The sequence below is a fragment of the Antennarius striatus genome, chromosome 4 (assembly GCF_040054535.1).
Source record: "Antennarius striatus isolate MH-2024 chromosome 4, ASM4005453v1, whole genome shotgun sequence".
Taxonomy (NCBI): Eukaryota; Metazoa; Chordata; class Actinopteri; order Lophiiformes; family Antennariidae; genus Antennarius; species Antennarius striatus.
This window is the reverse complement of record NC_090779.1, coordinates 8,654,136-8,662,049: the sequence shown is the minus strand read 5'-3', so window position 1 is coordinate 8,662,049 and position 7,914 is coordinate 8,654,136.

Here is a 7,914-nt window from a genome sequence, read left to right as displayed (position 1 = left end):
CATGAGGAAATGCATGTTATGTGAAGGAATTTATACAGATAACTTTAGGCAATCAGTACAAGAATGTTACTGTACTGTTATCTTCAATGGCATGGTCCTTAGCCTTTTCTGAAGTCATTACATTGGCAACTTTTACAGAAGTTTGGTGCATGAGGAACGGTAACCAGGACATAATAAGGGATACGATGTGCACATTTATGAAGGATCTTTGGTTCCCTTGCCTGAGGAGCCAATTTAATGATGTGTAGGCTGCCTTAGTTAAACCGCCATAGTCATTGCACGGAACCACAGGACCTCTGCCGGAGGCACCCACTACGCCACCACATTCAAAAATACTGCGTTTTTCCCAGCCAATCGGCTGGCTCCACAGCCCAGGGTTAAGCGGCTTTCCGACCTCAAAGCAAAGGGTCAGTGTCGAGGAAAAACATCACACAAGAGCCACAATTGCAACCCTCAAACATGAAAAGTCTCCTTTTATTTTTGACAGGCTTCCCACTTTTAATGGCTGGGTCTATGTGCTGCATAAACAAACAGTGAGGCTTGGTCTGCTCAGGCAGCCAACAGCAGTGGCTTGGGTGGTGAGCTGGATTACAGGCTACGATGGAGATGTGGTTAAAATGGCACACACTGAGCTCCACTGAGACTCTGTGACAGTCAATCGACTTCTCTTCCACTTTCTAATAACTCAGTAGTAGCTGCAACATTTCCAGATGTCAAAGCTGTGGCTTCCCCAGAATTCAGTCCACAATGTAGCCTCAGTTAGGTGTAAAAGAATTCCTGCATCTCCTGTCATAGCAGATGATATAGTTTTGTGTGTTTTTGAGTCTCAGCTTTTCATTATTGTATAATACAAACTTAGCATCAGGATCTTCTTGTTCACTATGAAGTCGTCTGATCATCCTCACTGCGTAATGCTCCTCTCTGTTTTTGTCTGTTTGTGTTTTCTCTTCCTGTTACTGCTTCAGCACCTCCTTCTCCAACACTGATAATGACAGTAAGCTTAATTATTTCCAGCAGGTCTCCCAACTAACTGTAACTTCATTAACCACTGTCAACAGGCCAAGCATCGCTACACATAAATACAGCTCATTATAACTCTGCCCTGTCCTTTGTCTCCCTGATCTGGAACTCCACATTATTTATCACCATCTATCTCTTTCCATACACGCATATATAAATCTTGCACCATAATGAGAGTCCTCCAGTTAGGGCGAATGGGAAGCTGTAAGGCCATTTTTCACATATGTGAACTGTGAAGCGACAAATCCCTGCTTTTGTTTTAGTTCCCTATTTAAAGGTGGAGACAACTGTGATGGGAAAATTCAGGCTGTTCTGATTATTTTCCAAATGCCAAATGTGATGGTTCATACCATGTCTTAATCATGAGGCAGTAAATTGGAGTCAGTCAGTCTATTGAACACATGGTCGAACCATGCGGAATCTATTATTGATTTATTTTCTGACCCATGAATCTAAAGCATATTACTAATAAGTTCATATCAAAATGCATTGATTGACAGAGTCTATCAACAAAATCAATTTCCTTAATAAGTATATGTGATGTTGGGTGCAGGTCTATACATCCCTAACAGCTGTTCTGGCAGTGCGTTGGTTGCACGATGCCAGTATATCCAGCCTTAGCCCACAGGAGAGAGACTAATGAGACTGCAGAGAGCCTTCATGACTTCACTTCTCTGAAGCGCTGTGTTGTATGACAAGCAAATGTGATCATGTCCCCGGTCAATGATCCTCCATCCTTACTCGATTTGACTGACATTGTGCTGTGTTGCAGCACTTTTTTGGCTGCTGATAGAGCGATAACCCCCAAACCTTGTTAGATTCCTGACAGGCACAGTTTGTCAGTCGGTGGTTCTGAAATCATCCTAATCAAAAAATCTCTTGGAAGAAGCCAGTGGGTTCTGCAGGGGTGAATGACATTAAAGCCTTTCATGTTGTCTGGCTAAAAGGAGAGCGAGCAGGGAGAAGTGGAAGCTTCAGCAGGTACACTGCGCTCCTTGTTTACCCTTTCTCTTACCAATCTGGTGCACAGATGGCCAACAATTATTTCTCTGTGTGCACATTGCCGCTGGCAAGCCACCATCTTTTCAGAGATTGGTGTAATCCTTTATTATTTATGATTGTCTAGGATTTTTGGATCAAGATTGAACACAAGCTGTTGAATAACTGAGAGGAGCGGGAGGCAGCAGAGTGGAATGAAATGCAAACAAAGAGAGAGGGAATGGAGAAGTCAGGGCATCCATAATAAAGATGTGACGCTCTCTGTTAGCAGAGCTTCTCCTGAATCCAGCACGCTTTAATCTCATTAACACTGACTAAATATACCATTTGTTTTAAGCTTGCCAGTGGTGGTGTTTATGCTAATAGCCTGGACGCTCCAGGCAAATTTCAGAAGACTTTTGGAGGGCATTGGCTAATAATTAGATTTAATAAGGAAGTCAATTTCTATCCTCATTTGAAATAAAAATAAGAGGCTTAGCTTCTCACAGGACAGGATATAATTTGTTGATTTGGTCTCGTTTTCCGTCACAAGGCTCCTCTCTCTACTTTTAACCCTTTTATGCTCTTGGGAGGTAAAAATACACTCAGATGCCTCGTGAATGTATAAAATAAAACGTTCCAAATATTGGTGGAAAACGCTGTGGAGCCCCAAATAAAGATTGCTGAATGAAGTAAACCTCATGCTACATCTTTACATTTGTATGAGGACTACATTGAAGTATATAGTTGAGGTCCACTTTATTGAGTAATTTCACACTCGATTGAATTGAATTGAATATTTAATCCTAGTACTGTCGCTGTAGTCAGTTTCATATGCTGCATAAACATAAACTGCACCGATGATTACATATGAATCATTGGTACGGTTTAACCACAACACCTACGTTCAGAATAGACAAATTGAAACATGTAATAATGTATGAAACTTAAATCATCACCAAATACCATCCAGTGGTTTAATATAGTACAACACTTAAAGGGGCAGAATTTAACTACTCAATATACTTTCTTTCTAATACTGATGAGCATTATTATAATGCAATAATGTTCCTTTACTTTTACTCAAGTACAGAGGTGAAAGAAGTATTCAGAATCATTTTCTATGAATATACCACAAACAAAATATCAAAATAGTCCTTCACATTAAACGCTGTAATCAGGATCCTGCTTAATTTAAAACTGCAGCAATAATATCAGCAAGTACTCTTATGAGTACTAAGTTATAAAGGTGAAAATAACTACTCTTGTGCCTCTCATTTTTATATAGACATTTTCTTATTAACGATGATGCGTCAGTCTATTAGCAGCATTTGCAAAAATTTGGACTGATTTTTCCTCAATGTTCTCTTTAGACAAGTGGTTCTCAAAGGAGAAAAGTATGACTGCCAGTTTTTTATTGAATTTCTTTTTTGTAGTGAATAGCTGCTTTTTCTCATAAAATATTAGATAATGTCAGCTTTCAGCCTTCAAACAGTTATTTACAACATCTGAGAAACACCTCTTAGTATTCTGAAACATGATGAGCGCCCTCTTTTTTTTCAGTCACAAGCCAAACTGTTTCATCATAAATAATACCCTGCATTTAACTCTTATTCTGAAAAATAATTGGCAACTAGAGCTGTTAGGTATTTGCAGTGGAATAAAAATGACATTTCTATCTGAAACACAATATAATATAAACAGCATATGAACAAATTGCTGCACATCTTAAGTAAATGTCTTGTAATTGGTTTTCACTATGTCTTGAACAAAAGTTGGGGATACTTCCTCCACCGCTGATGGTGAAGTGTTGTGTTTTGCAGGAGCTGATCGATGTTTCGGTTTAAAGGTGCTGCTGCTCATCATCCTCTGCGGAGCTCCGCTGGGTTCTGCTCTTCCGCTCTCATGAGCAGCAGTTCCAGTTGGAGGAGCTCTCTGATCTCCTGTCAGACAGCAGGTTCACTCTTCCCTGCCCTGATAACTTCCTCAGCTCTCTTTTATTCTTCTCTGCCCAGTCAAGCTTTCTTTTTTCTCTCCCCATTCCCCTTCGCTCTGTCTATCTTTTTCAACTTAATAATAGAATCAAGTAGTCCTCCAGAGCAAGCGGCGATACTGGCTGCTGGTGAAGGAATCATTTTCAGCAAGCATGTGTCAGTCAGCAGGTATAGGAGCACTTGTGGAGTCAATTTGGCATGGAGGAGTGGAGCTATATTACTGTGTGCCAGGGAATATGAAATGCTCCTCAGCTAGGCAGAAGTGGTGAAATGCAGTATATGAGATCAGAAGCATGAAGCCTCATAAGGAGATTTCTGAGATACTAACAGCGCACATCATCAATATGGATCTAGTTAAAGGGCTCTGCTTACCATTCTTTGCACTCAACTCGGCACTTTACAAAGTTGCTTCATCGCATTTCTCAGCGTTGAGCTTTTGGCGTACATTCTACTGTTTGATGTCGGTAATTATAATGTTCCCTGTCCTACTGACACACAGAGCTAAACAATTCACAGACTCTGACCTCAGTTGCAATTGCACTTTTCTTTCACGGACTGTTACCTTGACAACATATTTTCCTTTGAGACAGTCATGTGCAGTCATTCCCATGCCATGTGAAAGTAATCATGAGCCATAACTGAATTTAGGCCTAAAGAATCTTTTTAATCACATTAGCCATTTCGCAAACTGGATTAGAGGAACAAAAACGTTGTTGAGCAGCTCAAGGTCGTCTCTATCAACTGGCACTGCTTGATCCTCTGATCAGTTTAATGCTGAATCATTTCTTACTGGTTGGATCCTGAATTATGGAGCCTGTCTACCTTTTTAGGCTGTAATCTATAGCTGTAGCTGTAATCTATGGTTTGTTTTTCACAACAGAAATGATACAGCCATGCATTTATGAGCTGAGGGTCCAGTCAGAAAAGCTCTCACTAGGATTCGTGGCTATGGGATGTAAAGGATGTGAGTGAAATTAGGTTTAGATGGGCTGCCACTGCAGCATCGTCGCCTTTCTGAAAGCAGGCTGCTAAACTGAAGTGGATAAGAAAATAACTGGCAGCTCTCCACCTCTGCTGGGTGGTGAACCCAGAAGGAAAACACCATAACAATACAACTACTTGGTGTGCAAGGATGAAGTGGTATGAGGGAAGAAGAGTACATATATCAGCCAGACGGACTCATGCTTGTTCAGCACCAAAACACGTCACAGTTTTGTGTTTAATGCGCTAGGAATTAGCAAGTTTTTACGTGTGTGGACTCAAAGGAATTAAGCTCAACCTTTTTTTAGCATATTGAAGTATCTACAAACCAGATCTGATTTGTTGTTTGAATAAATTTGAATATCATATCAACTACACTCCAAATATCAATGTTTGCATCTTATAGAGACACACAGAAAATAGGTATTATGTAATATGTAACTAACATGTAATTTGTAATAGTTGATAAAACTATACAGTATATTCAAAGAAAACATTCAAAGAAAACATGTTTTGAGAGTTACTGAAATGATTGTGATGGAATGATATGAAAGTGGATCATTTACATGATGCCAAATTTGACTGCTGGTATTTCCAGAATTTAAAACACTATCATGTAGATATCATATCCTACCTATAGATTGGATTTGAGATACAAGGTTGCATTCACCCAGGTTTCACTTCTTAGATTACAAACCCCATAACACATTTTTATGTATTGTTATTGATGCCGGTTCTTACACTTATCAGTGTGGGACTGCTGATAGCAGAGAACATTAATTTCAGAGTAGCTAGTAGCTCCATGTCCCTGTCAGCCAACAGCTAAGTACAGCTCCGGATCCCTGCCAAAGACCTCTTCTTCCTCTCATGTCAGCATTTTCCTCCTTTGATAAGGACTTTCATCCTGATTTCATTGATTGCTGTCATTATATTCCACAAACATCTTGCATGGATGTGTGTATTTCTGCTTTCGCAAATTTCTGTCTGTGAATGCCATGGCTGTGATACAAATTGTGTGTGTTTGTTTGTGAGTGAGCAGTGTGTTTGTGTGTATCTCCATATAAACAGCATAGCAGTGCCCTGAAGTGTAAATCACTGCAATATAAACCCACGCCTTTGCAGTAGCAGGCCCCTCATTTTCTGCTTCATGGGCAGGAAAGTAAGCCTGCATGAGAAAGAAAAACGGCCAATTCATTTACTGCAAGTCACATTAATGAGCCAATGCTGTGTAATCTCCAAACACACCCAATATAAGGTCCAGGATAAATGGTCCCACCATGCTGTTGATCTTTGCCTCGTTCATTGGCTGCAAACTTCTCATTTCAAAACAGTAGCTGATCGGAGTAATGCCAGTTCCTCCATAGAAATCCATGCCGAGGGTTGACAGTTATATACCACCGGGCAATAAGACCGAAAGTAATTGTTCTGGAAGCAGCATAATTATTCCTCACTTGCTGTATCTGAGGAATGTAGAGAGGGAAACGCTCCTCGGTTCAAAGTGGCAGGAGTGAGGACAATCCCTGCTCTGTCAAGAATTAGAGCCACCTCTGTAAATAGGCCAGTGTGTAACGCCTGAGGGGTGGGAGTTTCACTGAGACTGGGGTTTCCGTGTAAATAAACAGTGTGGGGGGCTCAGTGGGTGGACCCCCCCCCCCCACACACACACCCCCCAACCCTTTCCCTGGGGTTTGGCCGGGCCTTTTGTTGCCTTTAATCCAGGCACTCACTATTGAAAAGTATGAGGGGTGCCTGGCTGTGATTAGCCCACCAGCTCTTGTGTGAGCTTGAGTTTCTCACAGACATGCCTCCATACTTTTGGAAGTAACACAGTTATCCCACATCCTCAAGATGGCTGACAGGAATGACAAGTAAGACGACTGCTGGGCAAGATCAGACCTCAACATGACAAAATGACCTCAACATTCCCAAAAAGCGTCTGCTCTACCCAGTGTGAAACATGAAGGCTTGTTTTCTCACCTATAGTCCCACTACAGACTATCATATCCAAATGAGCTTTATTTGAATGAACATAATTACATTATTATAAAATATGTTTTACGTGTGTAAAAAAAAAAGAAAACCCTCATCTCAATTTAATTTAGCAAATTTAAATTTGCGTCCTACATTAAAAGTCAGGCGATAGTATAATTAGTCTGCCATTTTCATGCATCTGGTGTTGTTTTTCCTCGTTTCACAGGCTTGTTATCACAGACAAGTAATAACACACGACTGATTTATGGAGCTTCTTTTATTTTCATCATAAAAACAAGAGGACAAATGTCTTGTTTCTGGTCTTCTGATTATGAAGGCGCTGCGTTCGTGCATACAACATAACGCTAATATCAGGTTGTCGCTCATCTTTATGGATAGACGAGGTCGATTGGCTTTTGTGATTGCAGGTAAACAAGCCCTTTGACTAGTCGTTACATGGGTCCATATGTAAAGGAAAACTACAGGTTGTAAAGTTACAACTGTTTGCATGCTTCCTTTCTTCCTTTGTTTAATGTAGGCTCTCATTACCACGTGGTGGTAACAGATTGTCTGAACTGGAGAGAAAAGCCATTCGAAGCTAATTAAGCAGCCATTCCAGGCTCTATTCACAGGCAGAGCACCGAGGAGCACAGGCATTTGTCAGCGCTTGACCCCGCGTGGTATTGATTGACAACGCTGCCGCGTGAATGACAGGCTCGACGCTCCCTGACCAATGAGAAGCCGGGGAGTAAGTGCGCTGCGCCGCCATTGGTCGGAAGATCTTAAAGCCGCAGAGCGGTCCCACGTGGGGGCTGAGCCAAGCCTTCAAAACAAGGCGGAGAGGCGCTCAGACATGGCTGATGTGCATATCAGACAAAGGCAATCATCTATTCTCTTCCCGCTGTTCAGCTACTACACAAACGCTGATAGGTAGACGCGAGGCTGTGTTGTGCAAGAGATATTTTAAGGT